The sequence below is a fragment of the Panthera tigris genome, chromosome A3, assembly GCF_018350195.1.
Source record: "Panthera tigris isolate Pti1 chromosome A3, P.tigris_Pti1_mat1.1, whole genome shotgun sequence".
Taxonomy (NCBI): domain Eukaryota; kingdom Metazoa; phylum Chordata; class Mammalia; order Carnivora; family Felidae; genus Panthera; species Panthera tigris.
Genome location: NC_056662.1, coordinates 136,216,412 through 136,228,461, shown reverse-complemented (window position 1 = coordinate 136,228,461; position 12,050 = coordinate 136,216,412).

Here is a 12,050-nt window from a genome sequence, read left to right as displayed (position 1 = left end):
GACCCCCGGACCCATGCTGCCGCGGGGCTGTGGGAAGGGGATATGCGTAGATAGACATATTGCACATCTGCAACAATGACAGGAATTTCGGATGGAAACTAAGATACAGATTTTCGACTTGAATTTTCGTAATTGGAAAAATTACCCACCATACGATAAGGCAAAAATCGCATCTATGTTTTTCAGAGTGGATGCTTTACGCAAGTCCTTCTCCGCTCTTTCTTCTAGAAGCTGCTGAGGGCAGTACATCTGCGCTGAAGGAACCAGGCCTTCACTAAAAACTTGGTTTTATAAAGGATGACTTTACAGGCAACTGAGCACAAGATGTGCACCCGCATGTCTGCTGGTCAGGACCCGGGGGCAGGGACTGGGGTCTCTCCCAGCTTGGAGCCCCACAGAATGTGGTTGGGGGCTGTAGTTCTGGGACTCCTGGAAACTTCTCTGCTTTGGGGGAAACAGTGAAAACCAGACACTCTTGACGAAAGGAGTTGCTAGTTTGAGTGACAGGACAGAGACAGGGTGGTTGAAAAGCAAGCTGAGGAGGGGGGGCTGGGGGGGGCACGGGAAGAGGGTCAGTAATGGCAGGAAGAACCCCTTCTCCACCGGCAGACATTAAGCTTCCTGTCCTCAGGGGGCCGGCGGCCTGCAGCAGGGAAGGAGCTCTGGAGGGAAGGGCCGCCATGTCAAGAGGCACACTCGTGATGACGGCCACACGGCAAAAGGTGACTGAGCTCCGCAAACCAAGTGTTTGCCGTGTTGACTTCAACTTGACTGCTCGCCACAGACATTCTCCAGGTTATTCCCGAAGGCTTTGTTCTGATTTCAACATAAAGTTTCAAGTCTCATCTACTCACAAACTTGTAAAAGAAAAACAAAGAAATTGTGTTCCAGTATTCAAACAAGTTTGGCTGCCATGCAAAGTTATATGCTCTCCAAGCCTCTTTTCAATACATCACGGGTTTGGACACGTGCATCAGAGTTTATTGTTTTATTTTTTGTTGCATTCCAATCTTCCGGTCTTGCCACAGAGCTCTGCAATCCTCCGCGTTGCCTTTGCGGCGTTCCACGGTAAACTCCTCCCTCGGTTAAACTGGAGTCTGAGATCTATCAGGAGGTTGAATTACAATTTTACTGGATGCCATCCAGCAACCCACATTTTCTTTCTTTTCATTTTGTTCTGATGATGGTTATGACCATTGTTTTTCCTGTTCTCCTTTTCTCTGGAAGACCACGCTCTTTCTCCTCTGCATCGGCACTTAATACCACCCATGTCAATTAACAGTCCCCGAATGCTTCCCAAATAATTATCCTTTCACTATGCCAAAGACTGGCCAACAATGTGTCAGAAAACACAATAGCATCCATGCAGAAAATATATATATGTATACATACATACATACATATACATACACACACACATATACATATACATATACATACATACACATATACATACATATACGTACATATACATATATATATATGTATATATATAGCTATAATCTGTATACCTGGAAGGATGGGAACACCCCTGTAATGGGACAGGTAATACATCTGCCTTGCTCCCGTGTGTGTCCCCTGTAGAATTTAACTTAGTACACCGAACACTTCATATATATACATATATGCTTTAAAGCATATATAACATATATATATATATATATATAGCATATAAAGCATAAAGCATATATAGAGAGAGAGCGGAATTACTGGGGAGTGGGGAGTGTAACTCTGGGGTCAGACTGACTGCTTTCGGGCGTGCTACCGAGCACGGCCAAGGTCTGGATTTATGCTCACCTTCCTCTTCAAGGGGAGACGCAGTTTTGAGGCGCACGCCCAGTGTGGCTGGAACAGGCCCAGGGTGTGGCTGGAAGTCTTGGTGCCTTCTGTGCCCAGATCACCGTGTTCTTTCGGCCCGCGAAACGTCCTTCGGGGCAGGTCGCCGCCACGGGGTCACGCATCCCCCCGCCTTGGGGTGTACACGGCGGATTTTTCGCCACGTTCCTCCGAGCCTGAGCCTGGGAGGCGAGCCTGGCCGGCGGTGCTCCAGCCCGCACACCGAACGTGGGTGGTGCCGCCTCGCAATGGCGTGTTGTTCCTGCTGCCTTGACAGCTGCTGGGAGACTTTCTATTATCATCCCGCTTTAGGAAGATCGCGGCATGATGAATCACCAACTTGCTGTGCGGCAGCGATGTGCGAACTGCGGCGGAGGCAGCGGGAGATGGGGCAACATCTGGATTGCAGGTGTGGAGGCGTGTGGTGGGATCCCTAGCAGTTTCACATCTAGAGGAACACAGCCCGAGTACAGTGTCCCCCAAAGTTCGCGTGCCGTGAGAAAGGAAAACGTTCTGTGTTTTGAGACCCACGTCCTGCCACCGTTCACCTCTAAGGAAGAAGGGAACACATCTGAAAACTCAGGGGACGTTTTTGAAATTTAAAGCGAACTTGAAAGGGAGAGTAATTGTGCTGTCGACATCCCGTTCTTCCGGGTAAACGTTACATTCTATTGAGGGAGATCGTCAACTGTTTGTTCAAAAACCCAAATAAGGTGACAAGAGCCGAAAGCTCAGACCCTTCTCCCTGGGAAATGCACACGGCGTGCGTAGATACTCTGTGTGGACTCCCGGGTTGTTTGGAGTCTCTGATTTTCTGGTTATTCAAACGCTTCTTCCCGAGATCTAAAAAAAGGCCAGACGACTTGAACTTAACAGATGTTCGACGAAAAACTCTGGCAGGGCAAGAACTCCAAGTCTGGTTTCCTGGGTCCCAGGGCACAGCGCCCCCTCCGGCATGGAGACGGTGAAAGAAATGAGTTTCCATGGAAGAGAGCGGACAGTCACAATGTTGCACCATGCGCCACACTCGTCCCGTCCCCTTGAGGGCTCCGTGGATGCTCGTGGCCCCTATTCTGCTCATGGACCAACAGAAATATGGGCTAGGCTCTGAAAATATAATGGGCAATTCCCTCATGACAACTTCTCATCCAGCAGCTGTTCTTTGAAGGAACAGAATCTAGAGGAATACGAAAAGGTGTGGACTCAAACAGTGAGAAAGATCGCCCTTAGACACGGACTAGTAAAGCAGGGTAGGCGGCCTACAATCCAAGACTGTGTGCCACAGGGACTTTGCACCTGCACCTGTGTATGTCCCTTGGTTTTCAGCTCACAAGTACCTTGGTGATTTCTGCAAGCGTCTCTTCCCCATCTCTGTTTCCCCATTAGGTTCAAAATGCAGTCAATAGTTTGCATTTTTGTTTTTGAGATCTGTACGAACTGGGAAGTGCAAACGAGCACATGTCTGTTGACTTGGAGAAAACCGAGTGCCCTGTGTGCTTGAGTGAAGGGACCAGAACTTGCTCAGAAGCACAAGGACGTGGCTGGTATCTGAGACTTTCTTCCAGGAATGATTGTGTCCCACACCTCCTCTTTGGGCTGACTCCATTCTTTGAGAAGCTTCCTTGTTATTCTTTGTACGTCTAGTCCCAGTCATGGTGACCTCTGCCGCCATTCCAAATTCTGTAATTCTTACACGTTTTCTAGCAGATAAGGCCCTGATGTGTTAGCCAGCACTCAGACCCCTTCACAACACAGCACCAATTTGTGTGAGTCCCACACCTCAGTAGCCCATGCATGGGTCGCTATTTCAAGCAAACTCTACCAGCCCCTAAAGAAGTCAAACCTCATCATATTTCCTCTGAAGTTGTCTTCCTTCCTCCCTCTTCCTTCCTCCTTCTCCTCACTTCTCTAAAATTGCTGTTTACATTTAAGATACATTTCCAAATCTATCTGGAAAACCCCATAAGTATGTCCGTGCTATCTTAAGCTACTGGGATGCCTTCCTCTGTTAAAACTACTCTTGGGGCGCCTGGGTGGCTCAGTCGGTTGGGCGGCTGACTTCGGCTCAGGTCATGATCTCGCGGTCCGTGAGTTCGAGCCCCGCGTCGGGCTCTGTGCTGACAGCTCAGAGCCTGGAGCCTGTTTCAGATTCTGTGTCTCCCTCTCTCTGACCCTCCCCCGTTCATGCTCTGTCTCGCTCTGTCTCAAAAATAAATAAACGTTAAAAAAAAAATTAAAAAAAAAAAAAAAGAAACTACTTTCAACATCTGTATCAATATCATCTGTAGTTATAATCTGGAAGGACTGGAACACCCCGGTCCTGGGACAGGGAATACAGCTGCCTTGCTCCTGTGTGTGTCCCCTATAGAATTGGACTTAGTACTCCGAACATACAGCCGGCGCTTAATTTGTTCACACATCGTTATCTCATTGAATTCCCGTCACTACCGTGGAAGGTCGGTATTGCTGGCAGCCCTTTGTAGACGAAGAGGAAGATCTAGGAGGCTAAGGTAATTTACCCCGGGGGTGGTTTTCTTTGAGGACATTTCACACCGGTTGTGCCTCTAAGACCTGGGTGTCTCACTCCGTGGTGCTGTTGTGTTGGAAGGAATGGTGTTGGATGGTTGCTCAAGTGACAAGAGCAACGAGGAGCTACCTCTCTGCCAAGTGGTCGCCATACTCTTGATTTGCAGCTTCCAGAGCCCAAAAAAGTCATGTTAAGGACACAACGTATTACTGTGTCGTCTCACAGTATTAACTTTTAAAGATTATATAATTAACTTCCTCTGTGTTCACAATTAAGGACAGACACACAATCAAGTCACGGAAACATCCCCAACGCTGCAACGGAGGAAGTGATCCCCTGCGGCTTGGCCATCCAGTGCCACCTGCACATTTCCAGAAATGCCGCTGTTGCACCCACTTTCGCTGGGTGACCAGCAACCCAGGAACACTGGAGAACGGTGGGAAAGAACTCCCCGAGCTGCAAGACTGCCTCAAGAGAGGGAAAGATAATGGTGCCCTTTGTTGTTTGGGATCTGTCCCTTTAGCAACTGGAATACGATACCCTACCTTCTCTCTCCTTTTGTCTCTCCTCCCTCCCTCCTTTACCTCACTCTTCTGTCCACTCCTTCCTTTGGCCTATACGTTTACCAAACATTCAGAAGTTCTTGGTAAACTTACGGCACTCCTTTTCCTAAATACCTTACGAATTACAGCATGTTGCTGACAGAATAACGCGAAGAGAGACTGACATACATTATCTATAAGCTTCGCAGACTGTGAAGTGAAGGTTTACCATTTCCATGGTGAATTATAAGGAAATGAAGATTTCTACTATTTTGTCTTACTTATTCAATTGATCAATTTTCACGATGAATGTGTTTTTTGAACTAGATGATACATTTGTGGTTGAAGAATGAAACGTGCCCTAAAACATACCCATGGTTTTGCAATTGCATGTTGCTGCATTCAAAATGAGTCTTGTCACTTCAGTAAAACAAATTGCACCTCAGCCTGGAAATATCCAAAATTAGACCTCCTAATGCGATCCGGATGACATAATTCCCTTGCCTCACAAATTTTCAGATTCACAAGTAATTGATGCACAAGGTCTGCCTCTCTTCCCCTTGGATACAGACATAGCCCTCATCGATGAGATCCGTTATTTTTAAATATCGCAAGGATATGAACATAAATGGTCAGAGATCACAGAAAGGAGTTTAGAAGACAGTGCACAAGATTCTTTACTTTCCATCCTAGAAGAAAAATAAACATATCATTAAAACCAATCATCCTTTCACGAGTTCTCACTCCTCCACAACTGCTTTGTCGGGTGAGGACACTGAAGAAACCAACAGGTAGGGTTGTTACATGTGCAACCACACGTGTGTATGCGCACACATGCACACACGTGCACACACACACACTCACATGCTTGGTGTTGGGTTTCCAGGCTCAGTGACCCTCTCCCCTGGAGCTCCAGCTCCAACACCTCCCCCGCTGGCTCTCGGGTGTTATAAGTTCCACCCCTGCCCTCGGCCCCACCCCTCAGGTGGTCTTTCCAGGTGCTTCTGCCATGACCGGTTCTCAGCTGTTTATAACAACTTCTCTTGATCCAAAATCACACCAAACAAGAAGAAAAGCATACTTCGGGCGTCCTCACTGGAAACTGATACTATAGACGTAGAACTTGTCCGCTGACCCTGGGGTGGGCAGAGGAAAGACCCTAAGGGGAAACATGCCTGCACCTGAGCCCTGACCTGCTTCCTGTGCGCTGTGCTAACTCGGGTAAGTCACCTCTGCTGTCGGGGCCTTGGTTTCCTCTTTCATTTAAAAAAAAAATTCTCCTGTCTGCTTAAGCACCCTTACGAGGACCAACTAAGTTAGAGGGGAAGACGCAAGTAAGGGGTCCTTGTCCCCTGGGACCCACTCACTGTGTGCGCAGGGCAGGGTCACGGCGACTCAGCTGACCCAGAAAGGGCGCCGCTGCCTCAGTGATTTACAGCCCCTTCCTTCCCTCCGTCAGTGACAACCTGTCCCAGCGGTGGCCACGAGGAGATGAGCCGCTGGAAGCAGGAAATAGAGCCGAGAGCTCTGTGCCAGGATAAAGTGGACCCCAGAGAAGAGAGAAAACAGCTTTCCGATGATGATAAGCAAAATGCTTCCGAGTTTAACTGTTTGGAAAAGCAATTTCACAACTATGACATAATGGTGAAGTATGATCCTCCGATGAAAAACCTATAAAATATCATTCCAACCGCCAGCTTTGGGATGCATTTTATAATGTTTGTGGTGGGTGATTTACTAGATACGAAAGTATCTTTTTGTAATATAAAAATTACATGAGAGCTATCATCCCACCAAGACTGCAGCAAACAGTTTTTGTGACACTGTGAAAACGCACGCACCTCAACAGAATATGAAGAAGAGTGTTACGAGGCATTCGATGTACTGTGAAAAACGGCCTTTCGAGTAAGAACGATCTTCCAGAAGCTACAGCCCAGAATAATTCCGGGAATATTTACCGAGGGCCCGAACATGGCAGGGGGTGTGTAAGAGCCTGCGGAGAGGACGGGACGCCTGTCGCTCTGTCACTGAGTGCGAGGCACCGTCATTCATCACGTCCAGGACCCCTCAGCGCAGCAGGTTTCAGACATTTATGGTGGGTGGGATGATAGTGAGGGTGCTTCTTTAAGATCCCAGCGAGATCTGTGGATTCTGACTCCACTGACCCATAGAAACATCCCCAAGTGTTCAAATATATTGATTCTAATTGAGGAAGAAGCCATGGGACCAGGTCAGGATTCCCCCATCTGGGAATGCCTTTATATATCTCATTTTCCCACACTGTCCTTCGAGAGCTAAAATCTATGGGGCGCTCCTCTCCTCCGGTAACACCTGTCTTAGTCTGCTTGGCTGTTATAACGAATACACCACAGACTGGGAGCCTTGAACAATAAACCTATTTTTCAAGTTCTGGTGGCTGGAAGTCCAACATCAAGGTGTCCACAGATCTGGTGTCTGGTCAGAGCCCTTGCTGTTTTGCAGATGGATGTCTTCTCATTGTGTCCTTGCATGGCAGAGAGCAGGGAGAGAGAGAGAGAGAGGGAAGAAGCAAGCTCCCTGGGTCTTTTCTTACAATAATCCCATTCATAGGGGCCCCACCTTTATGACCTAATTAGCCCCTAAAGACCTCATGTCCAAATACCATCCTTTAGGGGGTAGAATTCCAACCTATGAATTTTGGGGGGACACAAATATTCAGTCCATAACAATAGTGTTCTTCAAATCTGCGCTCTGGGAACCATATTCATGGCTTCTGGCAGGGCATTTTCAAGTTTCAGCTGGAGCCTACGGTCTCCATCAGACGCATGAGGTCCGCCTCCTGTCCTAGTATTTTCCAGATTAAAAGTTTTTGCGACGATGTGTCCGAAGGCCCTTGGTTCGATGAGCCCCAGGGTTTGTCATCCAGCAATTGTTGTAAACCCTGAATCAGAACACTAAGTCCGAGTCTCCTGGGATCTTGGGGTTGTTGCTTGACATCCATAACCTTTGTTCTCCCATTTGTATGATTTATTTTAATAAAAAAGCTGCGAGTGTCGTCTCTGTGGTAAGTGTTGACGACACAGAGAAAAAACACACAGGCTCATTTATGGAAAGAAAATGGAAGTGTGTTGGGCACTTTCTGCACTGTGCGATGTCATTTTCAAAGGTTGTTTTCCTTTCTTTTTTTCCAGCTAAGCAAACCAGTTTATGAAGGTTAGGTGACTTGTCCGACATCCCTCCGATAGCCGTTGAGTAACTCATCGAGGCTGGATCCCACCCGAGTTTGTCTGAACACAAAAAAATGGCCATTTTCACGTAAGCGTACTCTACGATGAGATCTCTTCCAGCACACGTATGAAAGTCTGTGGCTTTAAACATGAGCTTGTCTACCTCTTCAAGTAAAGCTAGATGCTGGATATACAATTCCCAAATGTGTTTAGTGCAGCATTATCATTCTCAAGTTAGTGGAGGGGAAGAAAAGGAGCCACAAACTAGTGGCTCCAGCTATGAAATCAGGATGATTACAAAGATGTTTTGCAGTCTATAAAAGTTACTACAGATCGGTCCTGTTAAAATCCCTATTTATTTCTCTTGCACCAGGAAAGGAGAAGGGAATTGCTTTTTGCTAGAGACAGAATATTATACTCTCATCTAAGGGTGAATACAGTCGCAGCTGGGCCTTTATAATTGTGACTCATTTAAAATGCCTCGTTATTAAAACTGGATTGTTTTGGATTGCGACTTTATTCAATTGAGACAATTATGTGTTCTGTGTGATTCAAATCAATGATTTCAGGCAGCAGTTGATTATTTCAGCTTAATTTGTTGTGCCTTTTGCTTTTTTAGACAGCCATTGGATATCAAAGTCTGAAATTAGATTGTAATTTCCTGGTGTGGATATTTTACATGTCTATTGCATTAGCTTTCATAAACGTCGTGATGCTTCTCTATGTGAGTTCACGCGCAAGCTCAGGGAATATCGATCCGCTAACAGCGCAGATCTACACATTTCTGTGCAGGAGCCTCTGTCCTCTGGAAGGCAGCACTGTCGCTATGGCTTTGGACCACTTAAGCACGCTAGGTTAGGATCGGCTCTTCCTCTCTGCCATCCCAGTCCAGAGCACTTTGATGAAATACATTGCCCGCTGTGGGTTTTCCTTGCTACGCTTTCCAGGAGGAAGTGCCCAGAAATCGGTGGAAAACCCGGGAAATGGTGCCAGGAACAGGAAGGAAGTACCTGTCTCTGCAGGTGGAAATTGCCCAAGCCCTGGCTGTCCATGGTGCACAGGGTCGAGGAAACGTATCACACTAAACCAGTCCTGCCTCTGACTTATTCCGATGCCTGCAGGCTGAAGTGAGTCTGGTGGGGGGAGTCGCGGCCCCACGACACCACTTGCCCGCTTGATCTGCAGGCGGTTGGTATCCATTTCCGAAGCTTCTCCCTGGCACGCCTGGGGGTGGGCCGTGACACGACCCTGTCCTTGTGTGAAACCTTGCTTTTTCGTTTTTGAAAGTACCTCGTTTTTGTTTGTTTGTTTTTTAAATATATGAAATTTATTGTCAAATTGGTTTCCATACAACACCCAGTGCTCGTCCCAAAAGACGCCCTCTTCAATACCCATCACCCACCCTCCCCTCCCTCCCACCCCCCATCAGCCCTCAGTTTGTTCTCATTTTTTGTTTTTTTTAAATTTTTTTTATTTATTTTTGAGACAGGGAGAGACAGAGCATGAACAGGGGAGGGTCAGAGAGAGGCAGATACAGAATCTGAAACAGGCTCCAGGCTCTGAGCTGTCAGCACAGAGCCCGACGCGGGGCTCGAACTCACGGACCGCGAGATCGTGACCTGAGCTGAAGTCGGCCACTTAACCGACTGAGCCACCCAGGCGCCCCTATTCTCATTTTTTGAAAGTACATGAAATCACGAGAATGTAAAACTCACCACCGGCACTGTGATAGGCATGCCTACTAGTCCCTGACACGTGCTGTTTTCTACTGGCGGGAAATGGGGTGGTCGATGGGGTAGGTTGAAGACATGTACATATGCCAAGAATATGCATAAGTTACTAAAAAAATCATATTTGCATAAATTATCAGCGCTGTTTTTTTTTTAAATGAGATTAAAACTATCAGACACTGCACGGATAAGAATTAGCCTAATTGGAATTTGAATCAAAAAAAAAAAAACCCAAACATCTGACTCCCAAAACTCCTGCCAGGGGGTCTCAAGTTAGGGAGAACATCCACACCCAGGCAGGTGTCCAGTCACTGAAAGCTCAGGCTTCATCTCTACTGATATGCAAGGAGCATCAGTGTGTATTTTCTTTTTTGAGAAAGGGAGCACGGGTGCGTTCACAGCGGGGGAGGGGCTGTGAGAAAGGGAGGAGAGAGGATCCCGAGTTCCACTTTCAGCGCAGAGCCCAACGTGGACTCAATCCCAGGATCCTGGGATCACGACCTAAGCTGCTCACTCAACTGACTGAGCCACCCACGCGCCCCACGGATCAGCAGTGTTTTAATGGAATGTGGGTGTGGTGACCTCTCAAAACCCCTTTCAACTTCAAGGGCAGATGCTTTTATTCTTGATTGAGCCTTCTGTGGAGGATGAGAACTGGTATAAGAAATGTATTAAGAAAGTACCGAGACTTCAAAGAAATCTAATCTTGTTTTCTTCCTTTTTTTTCTTTTATTTAAAAAAATTAATGTTTATTTATTTTTGAAAGAGAGACAGACAGAATGAGAGCAGGAGGGGGGGGCAGAGAGAGAGGGAGACACAGAATGAGAAGCAGGCTTTAGGCTCTGAGCTGTCAGCACAGAGCCCGATGCGGGGCTTGAACCCGTGAACCGCGAGATCATGACCTGAGCCGAAGTCAGGTGCTTAACCAACTGAGCCACCCAGGTGCCCCAAGGCGACCCTCTTTTTTAATTTATTCATTTATTTTGAGAGAGAGAGAGAGAGGGAGGGACAGTGCACAGGGGGGAGGGGCAGAGAGAGGGAGAGAGAATCCCAAGCAGGCTCCACACTGGTAGTGCTGAGCTGTATGTGAGGGCTCAATATCACGGACCATGAGATCATGACCTTAGCCAAAATCAAGAGCCAGACCCTTAACTTACTGAGCCACCCAGGTGCCCCTAATCCTGTTCTCTACAATCTCACATTTAGACCAAGAAGTTTCCATAGAAATGACTCACTGCCCTAGGGAGCCATGCAGCTTAACCAGACATTGACATGACTGTGCCCTACAAACGCAAAATCTAAGTTCTCTGCTACTTATGGAGAAGTATTCATCCACAACTTAAAAAAAAATTGCATCAAAATAATGAATGCTTGACTATTTAAATGAGGTTGGAGAAGAGTCACTAACAGAGGCCCAAAACCATCTCAGTGAATCTGACGTGTGGAATGTGAGCTGTAGACTGTACCTAACCAGGCAGCAGATGTTGAGCAGGAAAGATATGCAGCCTCCACACAAACAAATGTTTGTATCCCTGTGTCGGTTTTCCATCAGAAACGTCACAGATGGCATAGGAATCTTTTCCACGAGGTAGGGAATTTTTCTAACCTGGAGTGCGGGTGGTTTCAGGATGGGATCAAGGCTTAATTCTGTTCCATTTTTTTTTTTAAACGTGGCATCACAGCCTAAAATCCTAGATCTGAACATTCTTAGAAGGCCGGGGCTATTTCCCAGCTCGGTGGGACTTTAACTCATGGCTGCCAATCCCAATCTAGATATAGTTAGAATCCTGCTTTGGGGGGTGGACACTGCTCACTTTGTTCTCGTTGTGGCTTAATTTTATTTTGCTTGCTCTTACCCAAGAAAAATTCCTAGGGAAGACTAATATTTTTTTATGATGTAGCAGGTCGGCAGACACGTCTGATTCTCTCACATCTGTCTTTGCCTGTTTTCTGTCTCCTTGGCCACCGTTCTTGTTCATCTCCTTAATTACTTCTCTAGACTTCCGTAATAATCTATTTATAACACTGCCAACAAGTTCCACAATTAAATATGCAGCTGCCATAGTTTGAATTTCACTTTGCTTGTGCATCGTACCGACTTTCTGGAAGAGGGGAGCGGGGGAACCCCGGCGCTGTCCTCACTGTTTACAAGATCGTTTGAAACTCTGTGGCCTGATATTTAGAGTTCCACGAAAGTAATTGCAGAGCC